This window comes from Eschrichtius robustus, chromosome 15, assembly GCF_028021215.1.
Source record: "Eschrichtius robustus isolate mEscRob2 chromosome 15, mEscRob2.pri, whole genome shotgun sequence".
In the NCBI taxonomy this organism is placed as follows: domain Eukaryota; kingdom Metazoa; phylum Chordata; class Mammalia; order Artiodactyla; family Eschrichtiidae; genus Eschrichtius; species Eschrichtius robustus.
The window spans coordinates 32443776-32471654 of NC_090838.1; the positions used below are offsets into that span (position 1 = coordinate 32443776).

General features: G+C 40.6%; 1 long non-coding RNA gene across 1 annotated transcript in view; it reads left to right on the top strand.

Annotated features, from left to right (window-relative positions):
- LOC137777210 (uncharacterized) overlaps positions 1-12710 on the top strand; it is a 34857-nt gene extending 22147 nt beyond the window's left edge. Inside the window, exons 3-4 of the long non-coding RNA XR_011076463.1 lie at positions 2842-2940; positions 12661-12710. This is a non-coding gene — a long non-coding RNA (uncharacterized lncRNA). The remainder of the gene's footprint in view (positions 1-2841; positions 2941-12660) is intronic.
- Positions 12711-27879: the final 15169 nt, after the last annotated feature.

Consider the following 27879-nt stretch of genomic DNA (forward strand, 5'->3'; position numbering starts at 1 on the left):
TTTCAGTGTCAGGGGGCCTAGGGCAGGAATGGTGAGTTGAGAAGGAGGAGGGAAGAGGAAGAACAGAACAAAGCAGTGAGGGGGTGAGTTGGGGGGTGAGCGGGCTGACAGATTCTTAGCACTTGGGTGGAGAGAGTTGTCTAAGAAAGATTTTAAGGATGTAGCCTTTATGATATGCTTGTAAAACCTCTCACCCTGCTCCTTCATGAAAATCACAGTAAACATCTACATTGTGCTTTTTCCAGTGTGGGTGTCAGGACCCACCTTTGGCTATTGAGCTGTTGAAGTGTGGCTGGTCCGAATTGAGATGCGCAGCAAGTGTAACATGGGCTGGATTTTGACCTCTTAGTGTAGGAAAAAGAATGTAAAATATCTATTGCATTGATAATTTTTTACATTGAATACTTGTTGAAATGATAATATTTTTAATATATTGGGTTAAAGTATATCATTAACGTTAATTTTACCTGTTTCTTTTTACTTTAAAAAACTGTCTATTAGAACGTTTAAAACATAATGTGACTGGTGTTATACTGCTACTGGAAAGCACTAATCTACATGATTCTTCAAAGCTACTGGAGTTAGATTTGTGTTTATTTTGGGTTGGTATTGGTGGTGCTGCAGGGTTGTACAAGCAGACACTCACACCCATGTCTGCTGATGGCCAAAATGGAAGGGAGGGTCAGACGTGATAAATCTCAGGCTCCAAAAGGAGCATTGGTCAGCAGGCTTTGGTAAGTACGTCTGTGTGCCGAGACCTGCAGACATTTGGAAAGATTCAGAGTCAGAGAAATATCTGGGCGAAATGGGGCCTGACTTAAATATATCGAAAGGAGACCAAGTTTTCCTACAAGAACAGAACTGGTATTAACAGAGAAACCTCAGAGGGCAAAGATGGGAAACAGCGGGGATGGGAGAGAAGGTGCAGCCTTCTCTGCGAGTGTGTCATGCCTCAGTAAGAATGCCTGGGAGGGAGGAGAAAGAGGAAAAGAAGAAAGGACGGAGGGGTAGGGAGGAGAAGGAAGGAAATAGAACTGAATTGAGAAAAATAGCCACGCAAGGCTAGACATGGTTCATGTGGTCCCTAATAGATCTTGTGAGTTTGAAACAGCTTGAGAAGTGACCACTCCACGGAGCAGAAATCCTCTGTAAAACCCCCACAAGTAAAGAAATACAGGTTTCCTGAATGTTCAGTAGCAGCAGTCATGAATCTGTTTATTTGAGAGACGGCTTTGAAGCTGCCCTAATTCTTTGTTAAGACAAGACTGGGGAGAAAGGAGTATTTGCATAAGTGATGAGGTGAAAGGGCTCCTGGCGTCCTCGAGGTTGAATGCTTCCCAGGGATACGTCCTTTAGCGCCCTCCATAGGAGGGCAGGGAGTCCCTGGCCGCATCCCTGGCACAGTGTTATTCTGTAGCGGTGTGTATATATATCGCTCAACTATTTGGAGCACGATTGGGCCCTTCAGATAACCAGAATAGCATCCTTCATTTCACTTTATGGCCAGCAAAGACACTCATTCCAAAGAGTTAGTAGAAACACGTAAAACCCTTCAGTGGAGTACAGCCTATGCTCTGGGTCTGAACAAGTTCAGTCCAATTTCTTATCCCATAACTCCTGTGTCTATGGAGCCAGGCAGTTAAAATGAATGACCCGAGGCGCTGCAAGGGTCTGAAGTGCCTCACAAATCATCAAAGAAAGACTAAATTATGTCCTGAACTTACCAAAGCCAAAAAGTGAACTAATAATATATTTTAGAAACAGTTGCTCCATGAGCTGAAACTGAAAACATGGTGATGTTTAACTCCAATTTAATGAGAACATCTAAGTAATTAAAAGGCCCCACTCTTAAAGCTTTCTGGTTGATTGAAGGTGCTTTGCATATTGGAAACAGGTATGAAAAGCTTTTATGTGTTAGGAGTTCTCTGAGGCAGAGCTGTTAACACTACCCACCTGGTGGACCACCTGCATAGGTTTACCTAGGAATAGTTAGAAATGCAAATTCTCAGGGCCCACCCCAAAATCTGCATGTTATCAACATCTTTAGGGGATTCTAGGCACGCTGAAGTTTAAGAAGCACTGGCCTAGGGGACTAGTGTGTCTCTTGGAAAGGAAGGAACACCCTTTCCTTGAACAGGGCCTCTGGGGACCACAGCTAATCCTTATTTTATGTTCTAGGCACTGGGCTAAGAACTTTACACAACTTACCTCATTTTAATCCTTCAGCAGTTCTAAGGAGGCAGTATTAGAATTAATGCCACTTTACAGATAAGGAAACTGAGATATAAAATCATTAAGCAATTTGCCCAAACCCACATGCCCTAAGTAGGAGAACCAGGATTCACATCTAGGCTGCCACTCTTTGGCAGGACGTGATTCAGTCTTTTTCACTTGGGTTTTGAGCCATCTACAAGATGGGCAGATAGGGAGTTCTGTGGGTCCTACCCCCATGGGTTTGCTTTGTCCTTTCCAAAAAGCCTGGGATTTCCTGCTTAAAAGCCCCACAGAATCTAGATGGTGGAGTGACTTCCCCAAATCACATAGTTAATGGCATAGTCCTGGCTGGAGTGCAGGTTTTCTGACCTTTCATCTCATATGTTACAATAAAAAAAATACCAAAAAGCAAAACTGAGACCATAAAATTGATCTGAAATACCATCTTTTAGGAATAATGTCCGTTAACTTTGGAGGTTTACTCTTATATGACTCAAGATAGCTCAAGGAAAGGGGACTTATTTAAAAGTGGGGGTGGAGGGAGTTAGTGTCACCCCTCCTTTCACCCATCGCACTCTCTTGAAGCACACGTTCTGTTTCTCTGTTCTCTTCCTCTCCCTTCTGCAGGCAAGGCTGTCTCCACTACTCCTCTGCTTATGGGTGAATGAAAATGGCCACCCCAGCCCTGATTGGACAACATCCTTCATTTCACACGTCAGCAATCATGTGAGCATGGTTTTGTGTCTCTTATTTCTAATTCTCCAATCAGAGAATTCTAGGCTATTCACTGATCTCTCATATTAATCAGCCAAAGTCAAGGTGTTATTAAAACAAAGGCAAGAAGGCTATCCCTTTCAGTAGGGTCATGGGGGTAATTCCAAATAATGGATTATAGAGTAGGCAACCCTGCCCAAATGTTCTACTACATTTTTTAAAAATAAAAATTGAGATCATACCTCTTGTAGCTTTTTTTTTTTTTTTTTTTTTACTATTTTGCCAACATAATTCCCTGCCTATAAATAATATAGTACCTCCTCAGTTTTCGTGATGGTGATACAATCAGCATATCCATTGTATGGCTCTGCCTCGGTTTGCTCAACCATTTTCTGTTGGTGGGTTTTCTTTCCTCCAGGTATTTGCCAATATAGTCAATGTTGTAATGAACAACTTTGTCATAAATCTTTGTGCCCAGTCTTAGTTCGTTTTTTAGGATAAATTCTTAAAAGGCAAAACTGCTATGTTAAGAAGTGTGGCCATTTTTAAGGCTTTAGAAATACATACCCCAATTACCTTCTGGAAAAGCTGTCCCAGTTCAGACTCCTACCGGCAAAGGAGTAAACCTTCCCACAACCTCACCAGCACTGGGGATTATTCTTTTTTATCTTTGCTAATTTTATAGGTAAAAATTGAGCTCATTGTTCTTTTAATTTGTGTTCTGGCTGAGGTGGAGCAATTTTTTCACATGTTCACTGTCCTTTTGTATCTCTGGTTTTGCAACATAGGTCTTTTGAAAACCTCAACTGTGCTTTACACAGGAAAAAGATTTTGGCAGTTGTCATTAAATGTCTGCTTGTTCCTTATTCTAGTGGCGTCCTTTAGTTGATTACCCCAACCTGAAGGTAAACCAGCATCGCATTATTAGGATAATAGTATTTGAGTCTTCAAACAACATGTAAAGCTAAGCCTTTAGTTTGTTACCCTGTCCTTTAGGAAGATGTTCTTGGAGAGGCGAATCGATCTTCCAAGCTATGTGATAAAATGTCTGAGACCAGAATACCTAGTTGGCTGAAATGGTGGGTTAGGGGTGAAGTGAGAATATGAAAGATGTCAAAGCAGTTGGAGTTGTTAAGGGAAGAGAATTTTTCATACTATCCTGATCTCTAAGAAGGGGGAGAGGAATCTGTATGGGAAGTTGACTGTTTCCTTTTAATCCTTGCTTTACATCCAGCATTGAAAGGATGGACCCCTATCTCCTGTTCAAGTTGAAGTGTGGGTAGTTTTGAGTCTCCTCACAATTACTTCCTGGGACTTTGAAAATGATTCAGGATAGAAGACTCCCAAGAGATCAGGTTGAGGTGACAGTAGGCTTATTGAGAATCACAGGTCAAGACATTCTGAGGAATGCAGGATGGTGGAGCTTGGCTACACAGGTCAGAAGTGTCCTTCTGTATAGGCAGTCGCCTCTGGTTTGATTCAACAGGGTTTCCCAAGCTTCCCTCATGATAATGATCACCTGACGTATTCACTAAAAACAAACATTCCAGGCCCACTGATTCAGACTCTTCAGGCAAGGGCCTGATGATTCTACCATCAGAGAAATTTGGAAAACACAGATTCAGAGGTTCTGTGGGAAGACCTTTTATAGCAGATAGCTTTTAGGATGTCCATTCAGCCTATACGATAGCCACCAATACAATACAATACAATTCCCTACCCCTAGGTTGGACCTTAGTATTCATGGTTGGGCTTTGTCATACCCGTGTCCCTGGCTGCAAAGGAAGCCAGGCTGTGCCAGTCAGATTTTCTCTCTGTAAATTAAAAATGGTATTTAGAGTAGCCAGTCTGTCTCTAGAATTGCAATATGGAATGTCAAGAGCATGGGGCAGCTATATTCTGCCATGTGGATGAAGAAGCTGTTAAAATGGTATACAGGAAGACAGAAGAATGAAACACAGATTCCCTCTTGGCTTGCAGTAGCTTGACTTGCTTTCAGTAACTTTTATCTCTACTAAAACACTCTAATATAAAAAAAATCATTTGCATGTAACTAAAACCTTTACCTTGAACATCAATTGAAGTTAATGGGTCTTCTATTTTATTTTATTTTTTAAATTAATTAATTTATTATTTAAAAAATTTTTGCATTTTATTTAATTTATTTTTTTATACAGCAGGTTCTTATTAGTCATCAATTTTATACACATCAGTGTATACATGTCAATCCCAATCTCCCAATTCATCCCACCACCACCACCACCCCCCCGCCGCTTTCCCCCCTTGGTGTCCATACGTTTGTTCTCTACATCTGTGTCTCAATTTCTGCCCTTCAAACCGGTTCATCTGTACCGTTTTTCTAGGTTCCACACATATGTGATATTAATATACGATATTTGTTTTTCTCTTTCTGACTTAACTTCACTCTGTATGACAGTCTCTAGATCCATCCACGTCTCAACAAATGACCCAATTTTGTTCCTTTTTACGGCTGAGTAATATTCCATTGTATATATGTACCACTTCTTCTTTATCCATTCATCTGTCGATGGGCATTTAGGTTGCTTCCATGACCTGGCTATTGTAAATAGTGCTGCAGTGAACACTGGGGTGCATGTGTCTTTTTGAATTATGGTTTTCTCTGGGTATATGCCCAGTAGTGGGATTGCTGGATCATATGGTAATTCTATTTTTAGTTTTTTAAGGAACCTCCATATTGTTCTCCATAGCGGCTGTATCAATTTATATTCCCACCAACAGTGCAAGAGGGTTCCCTTTTCTCCACACCCTCTCCAGCATTTGTTGTTTGTAGATTTTCTGATGATGCCCATTCTAACTGGTGTGAAGTGATATTGCAGTTTTGATTTGCATTTCTCTAATAATTAGTGATGTTGAGCAGCTTTTCATGTGCTTCTTAGCCATTTGTGTGTCTTCTTTGGAGAAATGTCTGTTTAGATCTTCTGCCCATTTTTGGATTGGGTTTTTTGTTTTCTTAATATTGAGCTACATGAGCTGTTTATATATTTTGGAGATTAATCCTTTGTCCGTGGATTTGTAAATATTTTCTCCCATTCTGAGGGTTGTCTTTTCGTCTTGTTTATGGTTTCCTTTGCTGTGCAAAAGCTTTAAAGTTTCATTAGGTCCCATTTGTTTATTTTTGTTTTTATTTCCATTACTCTCGGAGGTGGATCAAAAAAGATCTTGCTGTGATTTATGTCAAAGAGTGTTCTTCCTATGTTTTCCTCTGAGTTTTATAGTGTCCAGTCTTACATTTAGGCCTCTAATCCATTTTGAGTTTATTTTTGCGTATGGTGTTAGGGAGTGTTCTAATTTCATTCTTTTACATGTAGCTGTCCAGTTTTCCCAGCACCACTTATTGAAGAGACTGTCTTTTCTCCATTGTATATCCTTGCCTCCTTTGTCATAGATTAGTTGACCATAGGTGCTTTCTGGGCTTTCTATCTTGTTCCATTGATCTATGTTTCTGTTTTTGTGCCAGTACCATATTGTCTTGATTACTGTAGCTTTGTAGTATAGTCTGAAGTCAGGGAGTCTGATTCCTCCAGCTCCATTTTTTTCCCTCAAGACTGCTTTGGCTATTTGGGGTCTTTTGTGTCTCCATACAAATTTTAAGATGATTTGTTCTAGTTCCTTAAAATTGCCATTGGTAATTTGATAGGGATTGCATTGACTCTGTAGATCGCTTTGGGTAGTATACTCATTTTCACAATATTGATTCTTCCAATCCAGGAACATGGTATATCTCTCCATCTGTTGGTATCATCTTTAATTTCTTTCATCAGTGTCTTATAGTTTTCTGCATACAGGTCTTTTGTCTCCCTAGGTAGGTTTATTCCTAGGTATTTGATTCTTTTTGTTGAAGTGATAAATGGGAGTGTTCCCTTAATTTCTCTTTCAGATTTTTCATCATTAGTGTATAGGAATGCAAGAGATTTCTGTGCATTAATTTTGTATCCTGGAACTTTACCAAATTCATTGATTAGCTCTAGTAGTTTTCTGGTGGCATCTTTAGGATTCTCTGTGTATAGTATCATGTCATCTGCAAACACTGACAGTTTTACTTCTTCTTTTCCAATTTGGATTCCTTTTATTTCTTTTTCTTCTCTGATGGCCGTGGCTAGGACTTCCAAAACTATGTTGAATAATAGTGGTGAGAGTGGACATCCTTGTCTTGTTCTTGATCTTAGAGGAAATGCTTCCAGTTTTTCACCATTGAGAATGATGTTTGCTTTGGGTTTGTCATATATGGCCTTAATTATGTTGAGGTGGGTTCCCTCTGTGCCCACTTTCTGGAGAGTTTGTATCATAAATGGGTGTTGAATTTTGTCAAAAGCTTTTTCTGCATCTATTGAGATGATCATATGGTTTTTATTCTTCAATTTGTTAATATGGTGTATCACATTGATTGATTTGCATATGTTGAAGAATCCTTGCATCCCTGGGATAAATCCCACTTGATCGTGGTGTATGATCCTTTTAATGTGTTGTTGGATTCTGTCTGCTAGTATTTTGTGGAGGATTTTTGCATCTATATTCATCAGTGATATTGGTCTGTAATTTTCTTTTTTTGTAGTATCTTTGTCTGGTTTTGGTATCAGGGTGATGGTGGCCTCATAGAATGAGTTTGGGAGTGTTCCTTCCTCTGCAATTTTTTGGAAGAGTTTGAGAAGGCTAGGTGTTAGCTCTTCTCTAAATGTTTGATAGAATTCACCTGTGAAGCCATCTGGTCCTGGGCTTTTGTTTGTTGGAAAATTTTTAATCACAGTTTCAATATGATGACTTGTGATTGGTCTGTTCATATTTTCTATTTCTTCCTGGTTCAGTCTTGGGAGGTTATACCTTTCTAAGAATTTGTCTATTTCTTCCAGGTTGTCCATTTTATTGGCATAGAGTTGCTTGTAGTAGTCTCTTAGGATGCTTTGTATTTTTGCGTTGTCTGTTGTAACTTCTCCTTTTTCATTTCTAATTTTATTGATTTGAGTCCTCTCCCTCTGTTTCTTGATGAGTCTGGCTAATTGTTTATCAATTTTGTTTATCTTCTCAAAGAACTAGCTTTTAGTTTTATTGATCTTTGCATTGTTTTCTTTGTTTCCATTTCATTTATTTCCACTCTGATCTTTAAGATTTCTTTCCTTCTGCTAACTTTGGGTTTTGTTTGTTCTTCTTTCTCTAGATCCTCTAGGCGTAAGGTTAGATTGTTTGAGATTTTTCTTGTTTCTTGAGGTAGGCTTGTATAGCTATAAACTTCCCTCTTAGAACTGCTTTTGCTGCATCCCATAGGTTTTGGATCGTCGTGTTTTCATTGTCATTTGTCTCTAGGTATTTTTTGATATACTCTTTGATTTCTTCAGTGATGTCTTGGTTATTTAGTAACTTATTGTTTAGCCTCCATGTGTTTGTGTTTTTTACGTTTTTTTTCCCTGTAATTTATTTCTAATCTCATAGCGTTGTGGTCAGAAAAGATGCTTGATATGATTTCAATTTTCTTAAATTAACTGAGGCTTGATTTGTGACCCAAGATGTGATCTATCCTGGAGAATGTTCCATGCGCACTTGAGAAGAAAGTGTAATCTGCTGTTTTTGGATGGAATGTCCTATAAATATCAATTAAATCTATCTGGTCTATTGTGTCATTTAAAGCTTCTGTTTCCTTATTTATTTTCATTTTGGATGATCTGTCTATTGGTGTAAGTGAGGTGTTAAAGTCCCCCACTATTATTGTGTTACTGTCGATTTCCTCTTTTATAGCTGTTAGCAGTTGCCTTATGTATTGAGGTGCTCCTATGTTGGGTGCATATATATTTATAATTGTTATATCTTCTTCTTGGATTGATCCCTTGATCATAACGTAGTGTCCTTCCTTGTCTCTTGGAACATTCTTTATTTTAAAGTCTATTTTACCTGATATGAGTATTGCTACTCCAGCTTTCTTTTGATTTCCATTTGCATGGAATATCTTTTTCCATCCCCTCACTTTCAGCCTGTATGTGTCCCTAGGTCTGAAGTGGGTCTCTTGTAGACAGCATATATATGGGTCTTGTTTTTGTATCCATTCAGCAAGCCTGTGTCTTTTGTTTGGAGCCTTTAATCCATTCACGTTTAAGGTGATTATTGATATGTATGTTCCTATGACCATTTTCTTAATTGTTTTGGGTTTGTTTTTGCAGGTCCTTTTCTTCTCTTGTGTTTCCCACTTAGAGAAGTTCCTTTAGCATTTGTTGTAGAGCTGGTTTGGTGGTGCTGAATTCTCTTAGCTTTTGCTTGTCTGTAAAGCTTTTGATTTCTCCATTGAATCTGAATGAGATCCTTGCTGGGTAGAGTAATCTTGGTTGTAGTTTCTTCCATTTCATCACTTTAAGTATATCATGCCACTCCCTTCTGGCTTGTAGAGTTTCTGCTGAGAAATCAGCTGTTAACCTTATGGGAGTTCCCTTGTATGTTATTTGTCGTTTTTCCCTTGCTGCTTTCAATAATTTTTCTTTGTCTTTAATTTTTGCCAATTTGATTACTATGTGTCTCGGCATGTTTCTCCTTAGGTTTATCCTGTATGGGACTCTCTGCGCTTCCTGGACTTGGGTGGCTATTTCCTTTCCCATGTTAGGGAAGTTTTCAACTGTAATCTCTTCAAATATTTTCTCGGGTCCTTTCTCTCTCTCTTCTCCTTCTGGGACCCCTATAATGCGAATGTTGTTGCGTTTAATGTTGTCCCAGAGGTCTCTTAGGCTGTCTTCATTTCTTTTCATTCTTTTTTCTTTATTCTGTTCTGCAGCAGTGAATTCCACCATTCTGTCTTCCAGGTCACTTATCCGTTCTTCTGCCTCAGTTATTCTGCTATTGATTCCTTCTAGTGTAGTTTTCATTTCAGTTATTGTATTGTTCATCTCTGTTTGTTTGTTCTTTAATTCTTCTAGGTCTTTGTTAAACATTTCTTGCATCTTCTCGATCTTTGCCTTCATTCTTTTTCCGAGGTCCTGGATCGTCTTCACTATCATTATTCTGAATTCTTTTTCTGGAAGGTTGCCTATCTCCACTTCATTTAGTTGTTTTTCTGGGGTTTTATCTTGTTCCTTCATCTGGTACATAGCCCTCTGCCTTTTCATCTTGTCTGTCTTTCTGTGAATGTGGTTTTTGTTCCACAGGCTGCAGGATTGTAGTTCTTCTTGCTTCTGCTGTCTGCCCTCTGGTGGATGAGGCTATCTAAGAGGCTTGTGCAGGTTTCCTGATGGGACGGACTCTGGGTCTTCTATTTTAAAAATGAAAATTTTTCTGGAAAGATTAGGGCTATCAAAAATACATAATTTAATGTAAATTACTTTAACCAGATTACTGCAAACTCTGGGAACAGGAGTGTTATTTGTAGGGAAGAGGGTGGGGAGTGGGCCATGAAGGTGATGTGAGGAGAGGCAAAATAGGTGAAGAGTCACAGCAATGGTTTTAGAGACCAACAAGGGAGCATGGAGCCTGGATATGGTCATTTCTATGTGGTGTTTACACATTTTCTCCTTGTGCTGGAGAGTGTGCAGGTATTTCCAATCTAGGCTGACCTAACCACCAGTGTGAATGTCAGGTGGCATTTAGGATCTGTCAGTTTCAGTTTTTGCTGCTGTAAATAATACCTGGTTAGGATTCTCGAACTGAAGATTAAAAACATGAGTGGGTGTTTGAAGACAACACCGTGTGCTTAGTAGAGTTGATTTAGTGTTCATTCAACTAGTCAACTCATTACACAAGTAGTTATGTTTAGCTTTTGCTCATCACACAAGGGCAAGACAAATTTTTCCTCCCTAACTCTCAGGGCTGGGTGCATATCTCTTCTGGGTGTCTTGACCCATTGTTCCCTTTTGTTCATGATTAAAGGGCTATGGACTCCTTCAGGAAGTTGTCTCAGAATTCCATTAGCATCACAATTTCTAGACTTTCCTACCAGGTCAGTAACTTGTTAAAAGCTAACCTTCTGGTTCCTGTGATTTCTCTTTTGCTTTCTGCATATTTGATCCTCATCCGTTCTACTATCTCCTATTTTTCCCACTATTTTCCTATTTTTATTTCATGCGTGTAGGTGGAAGGGGAGCTCCTTATTATCTCCCGGGAAGGCTTGCTGTTGAAGAGGGAAATATCTGACTTCCCAGGAGCTTAAGGTTCTTCATATTCTTTTAAAACAAGGCCCAACATGGGACTTCCTGGGCGGTCCAGTGGTTAAGACTCTGTGCTTCCACTGCGGGGGTGGGGTGGTGGTGGTGGTGGGGGTGTGGGTTCAATCCGTGGTCAGGGAATTAAGATCCTGCATGCCTGCTGAAAAGAAAAGGAAAAAAACAAACAAAACGCAACCCATGGAAGGAGGTAAAGCCACTGAGCTTTGAAGACATTGGCAAACCTGTCAGGATCTGAGGCGCTGCTGCCTTTAACCCTTTACTGCCACATCAGTGATTCATTTTGTTGTTTTAAGGACCTCCCTTCCTTTGCTAGGGAGGTAATTTTGAATTTCACTCTAAGTTCCCCAGAAAGCTACAAATGTGAGCTTAATCTAGGTTGTTTGATGCAATTATAATTTTATCTGATGGTCTGGGTGATATGTTTAGAAAAGAAGTATCTGAGGGCTGGTCCTTTAAGTCCAGTTCTAGGTCCCTGGCTGAGTTCACAAGGAAAACACATCGCAAGGAGGACCTATCTGATCTCTGGGAGCCAAAAGGACCCTAAGGTTACATTCTGCCTGAGAATGGCTGGCTGTGGCTTCCTGATGCTCTTCAGCTGTGGGCTGGGAAGGCATACTAGAATGAAGCTAAGAAAATCTGGGCTTTCTTGAGAGCTTCTTTTTTAAAAAATTTTTTTAAATATTAAAAAAAAATTTTTTTAATTGAAGTATAGTTGGTTTACAATGTTGTGTTAGTTTCTGGTGTACAGTAAGGTGATTCAGTTTTATATATATGTGTGTGTGTGTGTATCTATATATATATATATGTATATTCTTTTTCAGATTCTTGTCCATTATAAGTTATTAAAAGATACTGAATATAGTTCCCTGTGCTATACAGTAGGACCTTTCTGTTTACCTGTTTTATATACAGTAATGTGTATCTGTTAATCCAAAGCTCCTAATTTATCCCTCCCCCACTTCCCCTTTGGTAACCATAAGCTTGTTTTCTATGTCTGTGAGTCTGTTTCTGTTTTGTAAATAAGGTCATTTGTATCTTTTTTAGTTTCCACATATAAGAGATATCATATGACCCTTGTCTTGACACCTTCTTCAACTCTCACTGTGCATGATTTTTCTCATTTATGGCTGGGCAAACAGAAGCATAAAGAGCAGCAATGACTGGTCTGAGCTCACCAAGTTAGTGAAACAGGCAGAGCTCATAGACTGATTATCTCTTACTGCACCTCTTGCCCAGCCTGTCACCCTCACCCGTAGTCTTCCCTGACAGCTGCCATCCACAGCTCCTTAGGAAAAGGGAAATTCAAGCGCAGATGAAGGAAAAGGAAATTGTTTCAGTCCAGTGTTCTCTTAACATTTAATTCACACCTGTGCTGTTGGACTAGCGGCCCCCATGTGATTTAATATAGTGATGATTAAGTCTAAAGAGAAAAGTATATGGACAGTAAACTAACACTAATGCATTTTGGGGGAGAGAACTGCTGACTCAAGCGAAATATACATTTATTTCAACCACATGCACTATAGTGACTGCTATTTGTTTCTGTCTGTTCACTCAGGGATTAAATTGAGTTTAAGCAGCCTGGAACAGTTTGATGCCTCCTCCTCCCAGCCATGGAAAGTGCCAGGTGGCTTGCCTCTAGAATCTGACATCCTGTTGGTGAGGATAACAATCCACAACTGAGATCCTTTGGCTTTTTTTAGGCCCATCTACGAGAAATAAATCAGAATGATGCAGAGCTAAGAGCATGAACTTTGGCCACAAACGGTCTTAGGTTCGAATTCTGTCACTTAGTAATGGTGTGACTGGGTCCTCTGTGAGAATTTTCTTTCGGGTCATGATTAAATAGCATATGATAGGTGGGTAATAATGATAGTAGTAATAATAATTGTTATTAAAGCAGCCACCATTAAATGAGTACTTACTACACACCAACCACTGTGCTAAGTGGTCTCAATCTTGGCAACAAAAATAGGAAATGGGTACTGCTAATAAATGCATACTTAACGTCAGTTGCTTTTTTTCTTTGACTGAGTAGGCATTTACTGAGCATTGGATACATGCAGACGTCATACTAGGTGTTGGTGATTTAGCAGTAAATGGGTCGTGATACCACCTCTCAAGGAGTTCTTGTACTCCTGGGGGAATGGGGAAGAAGGCAAAGGAAATACGAAATGATAAGGACTATTGTATGATGGGAGCAAATGGAGGGGAGAATATGAAACAAAGTAGGAGTTAGGGAAGGTTGAACCCTCAAGGTTCTGTGGCTCGGGAGATTGCTGGACTGCTAAGGTCATGGACTTCTGAGTTCAAGTCCAGTGCCCTCTACTAATCCTTGCCTCCTAGAGGAGTGTCATCACTAATACAGGACTCTGGGAAGCTTCTTCCCAAGGAAAGGATTACTTTAAGGAAGAAAAAAACAAGAACCTTTATTGTGAAAGTTTTCAAATTCACAAAAACAGAGAGAACAGAATAGTAGACTCTTTTACTCATCCTCCACATTCAGTAATCATCAACATTTTGCCACATAAGCTACATGCAAAGGACACTTTTACTGGGGGGCTCTGCTGGTGATTCTGAAGAGACTGTATAAATCCCTTGTCCATTTCCCTTGTCCTATATCCATAAACTGGATCTTCTCTCCTCCCTCTGTTGTGAAGACACCCCTTGATTCTAACAGGAGAGTGAGTGTCGGGCCTGTGATCCAAGCTCCATCACTGCTGGAGTAGAACAGCCCCACATATATGCTGGAATAGCATCTCCCTTTAAACAAAGACAGGATTATTATTGCGGTAGTCAGATTTGCATTTTGCACATATGTACTTTTTTTTTAAACATCAGTCATAATGCCTGGTTTGGTGAACAATGCCTTAATCATCACATGGTCGGTGTAGTAAGACCATCTTTATTTAACAAATGGATTGGACACAATAGACATCTTGGTTAAGATGCTAGACCTCACTGGGTGACTATTGTCACCCACATCTATTACGTGGCAATCATCTGGTGAATGCTAGATCTGACTGTGAAAATAGATTTGCACTTTGTCTTTTTTTTTCTCCTTATTCTCCATCAGTCCCAGCCCCTGGAAAGGAGTCTGTCTCAGGCAGCATGCTCTGAGTGGTGACCTTGAAGGCAGAGGAAAGAAAAAACAAAAAACCAAAAACGAGTGCTTAGACTACTAACCCATGGAATTTATTTTGTGGTGCATATTTTCGATTACAAAAGAACTGATTGAGCTTATGAAACAAGAGTAAGCCATTTCTGGAAGGGAAATTCTCTCTAGCATTCAGTAAAGAGATTGATTGGGTTTACCAAAGTTAGAATAAGGCTGCTTTTGTTAAAAAGGAAGTGATTAGGTACAGGGGAAATCATTTTGGATTGTCAGATAAGAGTCTTAAGTTCAACTCCTAGGCTCTGCTTTGATGAACCAGGCTATATTTGGCAAGGCACCGCACACCTCTGGTCTCAGTTTCCTTACCTGTAAAATACACAAGATCCTCTTAGTCTGTGATATTTTGTGACTTTAAGAGGGTTTAATGCAATGCATTGGTTAAAAGCAGGTCTTTAGGAGTTGGATAAAGCTGGGTTTCAGGCCTATGTCAGCTGCCTGTTAGCTGTGTGATCTTAAAAAATTCACTTAACCTTTCTGTTCTCCATCTTCACAGTTTGTAAAACTAGTACAGTAGTAATAGTTCAGCCAAGAACTATTAGATCAAATGTATTGTGCTTCACATAGTTCCTGGCACATTTAAACTCAATAAATGGGATTTCTTCCTATTATGTGCTCTTGTTACCTAAAGAATCAGAGATCCAGGAAGAAAAACAAAGCCCTCAACAAAATTTTACTGGAAAATGAATCAAGATCCCTGTCCCCAGCTAGCAATATTTTCACAAGTACTTTGCTCTGATCCAGTGCTAGCACGCATGAAGATGCATTATGAGCTCAGTGCCGTGTCTTTGGTTCATTTCTAATTTCATTCATTTAAACAACCAGCCAGCATTCACCCAGTGCCCTCTCGGTTCTTGAGATTCTACTGGCCTTGAGGATGAAAAGGCAAATGTGCCATCTTTCCTGCTATCACGGGGCTTACAGTAGAGAGGGCAGAGGTAGACCTAAGCAATATTATTATCGCATTACTTTCTTCACCAGCTCTTTCTTTCTTTGTGCTTTCTGGAAGTTCTTTCAGGTTTGGAACTCAGAGGCCGATGCCCATTTTTAAGTTTGCCTTAAAGTCAGATTTCTCTGTGATCTGAGGTTCAGATGCCTCACTGGGTATCTTCTCAAACCACACAACTTCAGATTCTCTGTGTTGAAGTCTGTTATCGGTTCAGTTCTCCTCTTTCTAAAAAGAGTTTATTTGGAAGAATATTTGAAACAAACTGGGAAAGTGTGCAGATGTTTGTACAGCTATTTGAAACAAACAAGCAAAGAAACAAAACGAGAAGAGTGAGTAGCCCGGTTCCACTTTAAAAAATAATAACCTTAGTTAACTTCTGCTGAGTCCTCTTTATAATATAAACAGGCAGTGCTCGAAGCAATTTGTATATAATCATTTATTAATCCTCACAACAGCCGTGGTAAATAGATTCGAGGATAATTCCCGTTTTGCTGGTGAGAAAAACTGAGGAACAGACAGGTTGAGTCATTTGCTAGTCAGACAACTAGTATGTGGCTAAATTGGGATTTAATCTCTTACCGTCTGACCCCAGAACGAGGCTCATATCTAGTGGTTTCTGAATGGCACAAGATACTTGTAATAATTTTCTATTGTTTTATTAAATATTGAGCTCAAGAAAATTAAATCACAGGGGACTGCAAATATAATTCAAACTTTTATTAAATGTCAGAATATCAGATATTTGGATGCACTTTACTTCTGGGCAATGATCCAGGTTTGAAGCATATACTTAAGTATTTGCTGCTGTGATTATTGCATTGACTTATAGTGGCAAATCAGATTACACAGTGAGGAGGATTAAGTTACTGACACACACTTTGGGGACGACACCTTTTGATCTTGGTTTGGGAGTTCAGATGTTCCCTTATAAGGAGCAGGCCTTCTCCTTGTCTATGTCCTTTGAACTACCTGCTCTATGGAGAGTTGTCATTTAACTTGAACTTGTGAGTTCTGAAAGGGACATTTATTCTTTTTCCTTCTGCAAGATGCATGCCACCAGAAATAAGTGCTCTTGGTTTGTAAGTTTAGAGCAGCTATCATAACCATTTTTTGTTTAGTTTGGAAAACTCCAAACTGCTACCTACTCCATCTTTTTTTTTCTTCCTAAAAGTTCTTTCAAACATAATTCTTTTAGTGGAATAAAAGATTTTTTTCTGCCTTAATATACTATAAGTAGTCATCTTTTTTTTTTAATTGTTCCTAAAAGTTCTTTCAAACATAATTCTTTTAGTGGAATAAAAGATTTTTTTCTGTCTTTATATACTATAAATCATCATCTTTTTTTTTTAATTGGGGTATAGTTGCTTTACAATGTTGTGTTTCTGCTGTACAACGAAGTGAATCAGCTCTATGTATACATATATCCCCTCCCTCTTGGACCTCCCTCCCCTCCCCCCATCCCACCCATCTAGGTCACCACAGAGCACTGAGCTGAGCTCCCTGTGCTATACAGCAGGTTCCCGCTAGCTATCTATTTTACACATGGTAATGTATATTTGTCAATCCCAATCTCCCAATTCATCTCCCCCCACCTCCCCCCCACCCCGTGTCCACATGTCTGTTCTCCACGTCTGTGTCTGTATTCCTGCAAATAGGTTCATCTGTACCATTTTTCTAGATTCCACATATATGCGTTAATATATGGTATTTGTTTTTCTCTTTCTGACTCACTTCACTCTGTATGACAGACTCTAGGTCCATCTGTGTCTCTACAAATGACCCAGTTTCGTTCCTTTCTATGGCTAATATTCCATTTTATATATATGTACCACATCTTCTTTATCCATTCATCTGTCACTGGACACTTAGGTTGCTTCCATGTCCTGGCTATTGTAAACAGTGCTGCAGTGAACATTGTGGTGCATGTGTCTTTTTTTTTTTTTTTTTTCCCTCTGATTCACTTTTTTTTTTTTAACAGCTTTATTGGAGTATAATTGCTTTACAATGGTGTGTTAGTTTCTGCTTTATAAGAAAGTGAATCAGCTATACATATACATATATCCCCATATCTCTTCCCTCTTGCGTCTCCCTCCCTCCCACCCTCCCTATCCCACCCCTCTAGTTGGTCACAAAGCACCGAGCTGATCTCCCTGTGCTATGCAGCTGCTTCCCACTAGCTATCGATTTTACATTTGGTAGTGTATATATGTCCATGGCACTGTCTCACTTTGTCCCAGCTTACCCTTCCCCCTCTCCATGTCCTTAAGTCCATTCTCTACGTCTGTGTCTTTATTCCTGTCCTGCTCCTAGTTCATCAGAACCATTCTTTTTTTTTTTTAGATTCCATATATATGTGTTAGCATACTGTATTTGTTTTTCTCTTTCTGACTTACTTCACTTTGTATGACAGACTCTAGGTCCATCCACCTCACTACAAATAACTCAGTATCATTTCTTTTTATGGCTGAGTAATATTCCATTCTATATATGTGCCACATCTTCTTTATCCATTCATCTGTCGATGGACACTTAGGTTGCTTCCATGTCCTGGCTATTGTAAATAGAGCTGCAATGAACATTGTGGTACATGACTCTTTTTGAATTATGGTTTTCTCAGGGTATATGCCCAGTAGTGGGATTGCTGGGTCGTATGGTAGTTCTATTTTTAGTTTTTTAAGGAACCTCCATACTGTTCTCCATAGTGGCTGTATCAATTTACATTCCCACCAACAGTGCAAGAGGGTTCCCTTCCTCCACACCCTCTCCAGCATTTATTGTTTGTAGATTTTTTGATGATGGCCATTCTGACTGGTGTGAGGTGATAACCTTATTGTAGTTTTGATTTGCATTTCTCTAATAATTAGTGATGTTGAGCATCTTTTCATGTGCCTCTTGGTCATCTGTATGTCTTCTTTGGAGAAATGTCTATTTAGGTCTTCTGCCCATTTTTTGATTGGGCTGTTCGGTTTTTTTTGATATTGAGCTGCATGAGCTGTTTGTATATTTTGGAGATTAATCCTTTGTCAGTTACTTCGTTTGCAAATATTTTCTCCTATTCTGAGGGTTGTCTTTTACAGCTACATGTAAAAGAATGAAATTAGAACACTAACACCATACACAAAAATAAACTCAAAATGGATTAAAGACCTAAATGTAAGACCAGACACTATAAAACTCTTAGAGGAAAACATAGGAAGAACACTCTTTGACATAAATCCCAGCAAGATCTTTTTGACCCACCTCCTAGAGTAATGGAAATAAAAACAAAAATAAACCAATGGGACCTAATGAAACTTAAATAGTCATCTTTTAAGTCTGCGTCTCCTCCAAGAGGCATCTAGATCACTTGCTTCTTGGACCATCTTTATTCTTCTAACTTCACCCTCCATAACTCCTGAAAGCTGGACTTAAAAATGGCCTTAATTCCAACTTCCTTTCCACCTCAGTTCCAGAATCAATCCTGGCAGGAAGTGTATCAGTCTCACCTCTGGGATTAGTTCACATTCCTGGCCTGGGTGCCCAGTGACATGGCCACAAATGCTGGGCCCCATGCTCTTCCTCGTCACCCAATCCTGATAGCAGCCTCTTACCTGACATTGCAGTTGAGCCTGCCCTAAGACTCTCTTGCTACTGTGTTCTTCCCTTTGGGCTGAAACTCTGCATATCCACAAACTCTGAACTGCGTCTGACCTCATTATGCCCTTGGATGATTATGCCTGGAGTCTGAGTCTGACTCTCTCCACCCAGAGCCAAGGGCAAAGCATAAGCTGGGAATGCTGGGCTGAACGCTCTGGTTGCCTACGGGGGCAGTTATAGGAGTGAGTGCCAAGGATAGGCTCAAGGGGCCGCAATGCCCGACATTCTAGAAAAGCAGTTCAAGCATCACTAAACGAGGAACGAGAAATGTCATGAGCTTAGGGGTGAAGAGGTACATTATTGTACAAAAGAACAGGTGGACAGAGGTGCCCAAACTGAAACTGGGGCTGAAATGAATGGTTGGCTACCACAGAGGCCAGGCAGGGCACTAGGTGAGGGATGGTGGTAGAAAGGACGAGTCCTGTGGGCCCTATGACCCTTTTATATGCCAGGGAGTGTACCTGTCAGGCTGGGCTCAGGACCTTCAATTTTGCAGCTGGCCCGGTTTGTACTCTGGTTCAGGATGCCCATTCCTGCCTGCTCTTGGCTGCCAAGGCCTCAGCAAGCCTCCTGCCTGCCCGAGTCTGGGCTCTGTCCCATTTTCAGTTTAATAGAATTGATGTTACTCAGCGCTCCCAGGACACATGGCATTGCCCTGTTTGGCTCTGGCCCTGATTTCAACAGAAGGGGAAAAGAAAAGAGGACTGCCAACAAGCCCATTTCCTTCAACTCTAAGTCCCACTGTGCCCCCGGCTTCTTATGAGTGACAAGCCTGAAGGATTCTGAGTAGCATTTTTCAATTAAAGTGGTTCATTTTATGTTTGTCTATCATAGAACATAAATAGTGGAGGGAAGAGATCACCTCTAATTAAAGTCAGCAAGTGTTTATCAAATGTCTATTATTTATCACTCTTACTTATATCCCCAACCTTGTTATAAAAGTCACAGAGGCAAAAATAATATAAAATGTGGTTCCAGACTTCAGGGGCTTACCCAGAAATCATTATGAATTAAAGTCATTTAATGTATATAGAAATGTAACTACTATCACAATATGATTTATGGGTTTAGATATACCATGACTCAAATTATACCAACCGAAAAGAAACCACACAGAGAAACTTCGTTGCAATCTTGCTTTCCAGCACCAGTCTCTAAAGGAATTCTAACTTTAAGCCCCAAAGTTCCAAGAGTCCTTTTGTTATAACTAGTAATAAAATCTCTCTCTCCCTCTCTCTCTCTCTCTCTCTCTCTCTCTCACACACACACACACACACACACACACACACACACACACACACACACTTCTACCTTGCAATGTTACTAGCAAGTCAGATCAGCCATAAAGCTGGCCAATGAATAGCTCCTGACTGGCTGGCTGATCAGCCCATACATTGTTTGGCAAATTGGATCAAGCCACAGAAAAGTAGCCTCAGATAAAGTGAGCAATTTAACATAATTTACTTTCTCATAGTGAGAGGCTCTATTTAATTTTCACACCCCTGTGTCTGATGTCTTTTCATGAAATGTAGTAGTCTACTTCTCAAAACTTCCCTGCTGGTGAAAAGCATGCATTTATTTTTTAAAATACATTCTTAATTTCTGGTCCATAGGAATAAACCATGCCTCTGGGAAAGAAATGCATTGCATGGATACACTTTATGAAGGTAAACACACAGAGGCATCCTGCTTTCTGTTAATTAATGATAGTGATGCCAAGTTTTTATAGGAAACCAATTTTGCTTTTGAACACCAGGGAGATCTTTGAGCTTAAGAAACATTTCAATTTAGGAAAACTGTAGCATGGCCAAAAGTCCAAATGTAGCAGGTGAATTACAGTTGGTATAGAAAATTAGATGCATCAGGAATTGTTCCATGAATGTTCAGTAAATACAACTGGACCACTGAAGACATTTTCTCAAAGCTGAAGACAACTCCAAAAGTTGGGATTTGTTCCAGCATTCTCCCAAGAGTTGGAGTTCACATGCATGGACTGGGGCTGTGGGACCTGAGAAAGGCCGTGGTCGTGAACAGCCCACTGGGTAGAACCGTGCCTTGGGCGGGCCAGGGCTTTGCCAGACTGACGAAGGGTGGATATTCCTTGTCTCCAAATGGAGACCAACTCTGACCTTTTTGGAGGATGGGAGTTTCAGCTTCCTCTTGTTTCTATTCATTAGGAAGTTATTTATGAATGTTCACTGACTATGACATGACCTCCTTGGTGTATTTAAAGCAACCCTAGGCTGGTGTTGTCAAAAGTTTCATTGTACACACAGATGCTGCAAGTCAGCAGGAATGCAGAGTTTGACAGGATGAGTGGCACACGATGCGAGGGCTGAGTCACTGCAGAGCACGCCACACAACCCCTCTTGTGTAACGCGTTCTATTCTCGTGCCCTTACTGACTCTGCCCCATCTAGACTCGTCTGCCTTGGACTCTGCACCATTGTCTGCCTGGAGGTGATAAAGAATGGTGAAAGTCAGGACAGTTACTTAAAGTGGAAACCCCCAAGTCTAGGTCCTCTGAGCCCCCATAAAGGTGTCTGCACTTTGACTTCCAGGAATCTGTTGTACAGAAATAAACAAGTGTCTACAAGTCCATACACAATGAAGACACGTACAAGAATGACAAATTGGAAACAACCTAAATGGGAGGGGGGCCATCAATTATGGTATTATTTATGCAATGGAATATTATGCAGCTGTGAAAACAGCCAAGCAGCTTTATGTGAATAAAGCTGCCCACTGTAGATTGCTGAGGAAAAAACTATCTGTCTACCTATCTATCTATCTATCATGATCCCATTTCTGTGTTTAAAAAATTACATGTGTGTAGCAGTGCTGCCCTGGGGGACTGGAATTGGGAAAGCCGAGGGAAGGATCATCACTTTGGCTTTCTACATTTCTGTTTTACTGGGAAGTTTGCAGTTAACATGTATTACTTCTGTAACTAAATATATATTTGCAAAAGGAGATTAAATAATTTAAAAGCTTTTCAGTCAAGATGCCCAGAGTAATCCTGGGATTACACAGTAGCCAAAAAGAATAAATCCGTAATTACAAACAGAGGTTCCATCATTGCTCCAGGCTCTTGAATGAAGCATTTCATCCGAGTGTATTTCTAGGATCTGTGTTCTGTCTTCTAAGAGAAGCAGCAACTATAAGCCCAAGTTGTTTATTGGCCTGACCCCTTTGTTCTAACAGTTTAGTGATACTATTAATAACATACATTATTCATTTCCTATTTTATGGTTTACGAAGCACTTCTCATATCTTGAATAATACAACAAAGCTGTGAAGGGGTACTAGTATCCTTGTTTTCAGAAAAAGTAATTGGGGTTCAGGGAAGTTCGGAGATATGCTCTAAATCACACAATTAGGGCAGAACTGCAGTAGGAGTCAGGGATTCTATCCCCAGTTAGCCATTAATTCTAGAAAAGTCATTGTTTTTCTAGGTCTCAGATTCCTCAACTATGCAACTGGGATGGTGAAGTTTTCTAAGTATAGAAGTATACAATTGTTTAAGTGAAACCAAGTAGATCCTCCCTATCTAACACCCTGCAGTTAACTTTGGGACAATTCTATGGATGTGTTTAAAGATACATTGTAAAGACATGGCAGTCATTCTTTCTATTAGCATATTTAGGTGTGAAGTTAAAGGCTGTATATTTGTGAAGTGATTCAAAGGACAAATTATGGCAGATTGGTTGGAAGGAACCCAAGGTGATACGGTCACATCCCTGCCATGGCCCTCCATCCCAGGGGGCACAGATGGTCATGGCCCACCAGAGGTGAATTGTGCTTCTTCTTTCCTGGCCTTGGTAATTCCAGCTACTTATATAAGCATGCCACTTGAATTAGAGTCGAGAGATGGTTTTATACAGGTCTAGTTGGTACATGGTAGTTCTAAATAAATGTTTGCTAATAACTGGATTTGCAGTGTAAATATTTGGCAATGGGTCATAAAAGAAGTTTACTTTTCCTATGACTGAGCTATTGGTCTTATTAGTACCATCTCCCAAACAACTGATTCCTAATCTTTTCACTGATCAACACAATTTTCATGAACCTACCCCCATAGGGCTGTGTTTTAAGACGTAGCTTTTTGTTTTTATTCAGGAATGGTGAGGGCAATAGATCAAGAGATGACTGCCATTGAAAAATTAGTTTGTTACTCGCAGTTCCCGAGGGGAGGGGCTCCGCCGTGCTTGGGGGAGGGGGAGGAGAATGCGGGGAAGTGGCAGGGTCAGTCAGGAGGCAGAAGGCGCGAGGGGGAAACAAGGGCAAGAGCCCTGTTTGTGGTTTCCGCGGGGAGAAACAGGTGAGGCAGGGTAAACAAGTTTAGGATTGACTAGTTTGAATAATTCCAGTGGGTTCTGGGATATAAGGGCTGTCTCTGGCTCTTTGGTACCCTGGCCCTGGCATGATTAGAGCAGGGGGACAGTGGCTTAGAGTGCAGAAGCCCAATAAAGGAGGTGATTAGGGCATGGCTCTGAGTTGGTTGGCTTGCATATGAAAGGCGTGCTCCTGGCGCAGTCATTAATTCTTTCTGGAATTGGCTGGCCCTGGGAGAGGCAGTCTCTCCAGGGTCAACAAGACCCCAGGTGTCCAAGCTTCATGATAAAAAGGCATGCTACAGGCTGATCTATATTAGGGTAGCCTTAGAAGGAAGCAAAGAATTGTCAAGCAGTGGTGCTAATAAAAATTGAGTATATAACCTATCATTCTGTATAATATTATGTGTACTGACAGCACACTTTCATCGTGGATCACTGGTTTGGCATTAGTAAGTCTGGGAAAGGCTTGTATGTGTTTTCTTCCAAGACCACTAGATCACTTTGTCCTTTGAGATAGTTTATTTCTTCAGTTCTCCTGCAATGACGCTATTAACAGGTGGCAGTGGGTTCTTAGTGGTGGGATTTTTCTAGCCCCTCCTACCTCACCCCCCATACATACACACATTATTAACTTATATATATTGAGAGGTAGTACATACTTACAAATATGTGTGCGTGCAAGCTGATATATACACATACCTTTAATCAAGGTATAGGAAGACAAAACATAAACCTTAATTTAAGTACCATGGACTTTCAACAAAAATGCATCTTAAAGTTGAACAGGATTTATCACATTATTGCCCCTCCACTCCCAACACCTGCCCCTTCTCTTGTCTAGTTAGAGATCTCTGAACAATGTACAAATAAGCACACATCTTTCATTTTTTCAGGAATGACTTATGTAAAGACATCATCAGGATCAATAGATTTGTTTGCTGTCACGTATGATACCCTTGAGCAAGTCTACTTAAAAAACTAGCCCACGTGTATTATTGAACACTGGTCTTATTTTTACAGTGAATGATGAGTGCCACTTGACTCTATCCTCTTCTCCACACACCCACGGGGCGGGCACACCTTCTTGAACACCAGTGAGACGGGGTGAAGCCCTGGATTCTACAGAGCACCACTGCCCTGTGTTCCGAGAATTTTCTCCCCTGTAGGTCCGGCAAGACAATGCTTATACACAAACATGTTTTATACCCATTTGCTGGTCCAGCCAGAGAAGCGGCGGGGCAGGGGTGGGGTGGTTTCTGAGCCAGAAGGTCTCTCTGTTGGAAGAGTCCAACTTAACCTTTTAGAGGTAACGAATTTCTTTCTTTCATGACCTCGCTCATGGCTGCACAGCCACCTTCCTCTAAACCCTTGCTCAAATCTCCTCTCAAGATAGTGCTAATCAGACACATGTAACCCAGTTTCTAATAACCAACCTAATGCGCTTTTCCTCTTGTCATAACATCATTAACAAGGGAAATAAGCCCCAATGCAGCAGTGACTGGGGCAGACCTTCTGCGCTTTATGTCTACACCCCAACTGTATTCTTCACACCCTTCACTGTTATGGTGCTAAGAATATAAACATTCTTCAGTGTCTCCTTCCTTTTCTTTTGTTTGTTTGTTTTTGGCTGTTTCTCCATGAAGTATTCATGACCTGTCCACATTCCCCTGGATTTATTAACTTAGCTCCTTTTATATCTACTAGTTAACCTTGATGTCTTTCCTTCCTCCTGTACAATAAATTCCTCCTCTGGATCAACACTCCTCATTCAGTACACGCCTGCCTTATAAGTAACTCTCAAGATACTTGGGTCCTTTTTCAGAGTCCATGGTCACAGTTCAAAGCAACCTCTAGGGCTTTGCTAACTTGGTTCAGGTAATCAGGGCAATAGCTACATATGCTCCATTCTTTTAAATTTTTTTCAGGTGGAAATCCATTCTGATTGCATTCAAAGTGAAGGTGGAAAAAAAAAAATCTTTCCAGCTGTTTGACACAGGAAAGAGCTCTCATTGCTCTGCACAAACCTGAAGAGCTCACCGAATGCATCTTTCCTGTGACTGCAGTGGACACATCGTTGGCGCTCAGGTTTCTCTGTTGCTTCCTGGAGCGTCCACCCACAGTCATTCTCCAGCCTTTCCCATTCCTGGATGGCAGGCAGAGCAGCACGTCGGGCGAGGGAATGAGTGCTCAGCTGAAATAAATGCCTGGAGAAGATGGATGCCTGCGGTGCAGGAGGATTGGCCGAGGCATCCACTCTCCAGCTGTTAGGAATTTTAATTGTCATGTCTGCTGGAATTCAGTAGAGCCATGGAGCATGATTGAAGGGGGAACAGGGTCAGGGAGGAGGGGAAGTAGTGGTGAATTGTGGGCTACCATCCTACAAAGAAAGCAATTTAAAGTATTAGTTTCCAATCGCTGTTATAACGAATTACCACCACCTTAAGGACTTAAGACAGTTTATTACCTAACAGTTCTGTAGGTCAGAAGTCCAAAGTTAGTCTCACCTGGCTAAAGCCAAGGCATCAGTGGGGCTGCATTCCTATCTAAAAGCTCTAGGGGAGAATCTGTTTCCCTGTCTTTTCCAGCTTCGAGAGGTCTCCTGCATTCCTTGACTTGCGGTCTACTTCCTCTATCTTCAAAGCCAGCAACAATGCATCGCTCTAACACTTTTTCCATTTTACACGTCTCTCTGACGGTACCCAGGAAATGTTCTCTGGTTTTAGGAATGCATGTGATTAGATTGGACCCACTGGAGTAATCCGGGATAAACTCCCCATTTCAAGACACTTAATCACATCTGCCAAGTCCCTTTTGCCATGTAAGGTAACACATTCATAGGTCCCAGGGATGGAGTGGGCAGATTATTCTATCCTACCACACCACAAAGTCGATGTCCTCACTGAGACAGAAAAAAGAAGTTTCTACCTTTAGACCTACCTTTTTTGTCTCCCTCAGATCTAATGGGACAGCCATAGATCTTTAAAAATTCTCTATTTGACATCAAGTCAGTCTGTGATAAGTGAAATTTTATTGTTGGCAAGCAATAATAATATTATTAGTTCCATCACAATTTTTCTTTATTCAAATTATTACTGTAAGGTTTAGGGGTAACTTTCATTTCTCCTTCTCCATGTCTCTCCTTCAGACATCCAGGAGCTTCCTCTGCCTTCAAGAAGCTTTAATCTTCCTGACCTCCCTAGCTGTAGAATGATTCCCTCCTGCCTTTGACTGCCAAAGTTCTCCGAAAAGTAATCAACGTGTTACCGTTTTTTCCTTCACCTTCTATTCGTCCCTCAGACCTCAGAAGTTTGGCTCCTGCCTTAAGTCCTCTATTGATGATGACCTGCCGAAGGCCCCAGGTATTATGTCACTGAGACACTTTCTCGCTTTTCTATCCGCTATTGGATATTCCCATGATTCTCAACACCGTTGACCAGGCCTTTCTTGAAACTCCCCATCCCTGGCTTGTGTGGCTCTCCTGATTCACTCACAACATGCTGCCAGACCCTGGTCCCTCGTCCTCCCCCCAGCCCTCGCCTCCAGACACGACCTCTGCTCTTCTTTTCTACCCAGACTCCCACAGACTTCTGAACATGTTTGCTTCTGCATAGATATCCACCGAATCTACTTTTCTAACTATTTGGTGGACATTTCTAGACAGGTATCCTTCTGTCCTCTCAAACCCAAATGGCCAGAGCTTAAATCTCCAGATCTCTTCTCCCTCCTGATTTATGTACCGACTTGCTTATATAAAGGTTGTTTATTCATTTTAGTCAACAGATCCATCATGGTCCTAGTCATCTTGGCTTGAATTCCAGCATTGGTGTCTGACTTCTTTTATCCTCTTTGGTTGACTTATTCACTATTTTTATTCATAATGTTTCTGGCATCTCTTCCTTTGCTTCCAGTGCTGCCCTCGTGATTCTCATCACCCTGGCCTGGGTGATCTGCAGTCCTTCTCAGCACTTACTTTACCACCACTGCTAGATTAATTCCTAATCTCTCTTCTGCCATCATGTCATTCTTCCTTTCTTCATTTCCTAAGATCTTAGTGTTGTTTAAACCCTCTGCTGTCTGAATCTAATCAATATTTCCAAGTTTATCAAACTTTTCATGACAGAAATTCTAGGAGGACCAGGGTGTTCACTATCCCATGAACATACCTTGTTCATTACTATCTCTGGGTTCACATGGTTTTCCATTCCTGAAATACTATCTCCTTCTCCACCTATTTACTCTCATAGATATATATATATATTTTTTTCTCATAGATCTTTTGAAGCTCAAGTCGCAATCTCCCCATCAATACTTCTTTGGCCGTCTCCATTTTTAAGATTTTTCCTTCCTCTGAACACATTAACATTTGCAGAGCACATGGCAAATCAGCAGAGAACTTCCATAAGGTCCAATCATCCACCCACTCATCTTCCTGCAACTGTCACCATGTCCTGATTTCTTTCCACTGTTACTGTGGATGAACTCTGCAGGCACCTACCTAAGACAACCTCTCCATTTATCTACCAGATCCCACTTCAGCATTTCTGCTTCTCTTTTCTGTATCAATTTCTCCATCCCTCCTGGATCATTTCCATCAGTACATAAGCATGCTGTTATCTTCTTATCTTCAAAAAAACAAACAAACCTCTCTTAATCCCACTTCTGCCTCTAGCTATTCTTTTCTCCT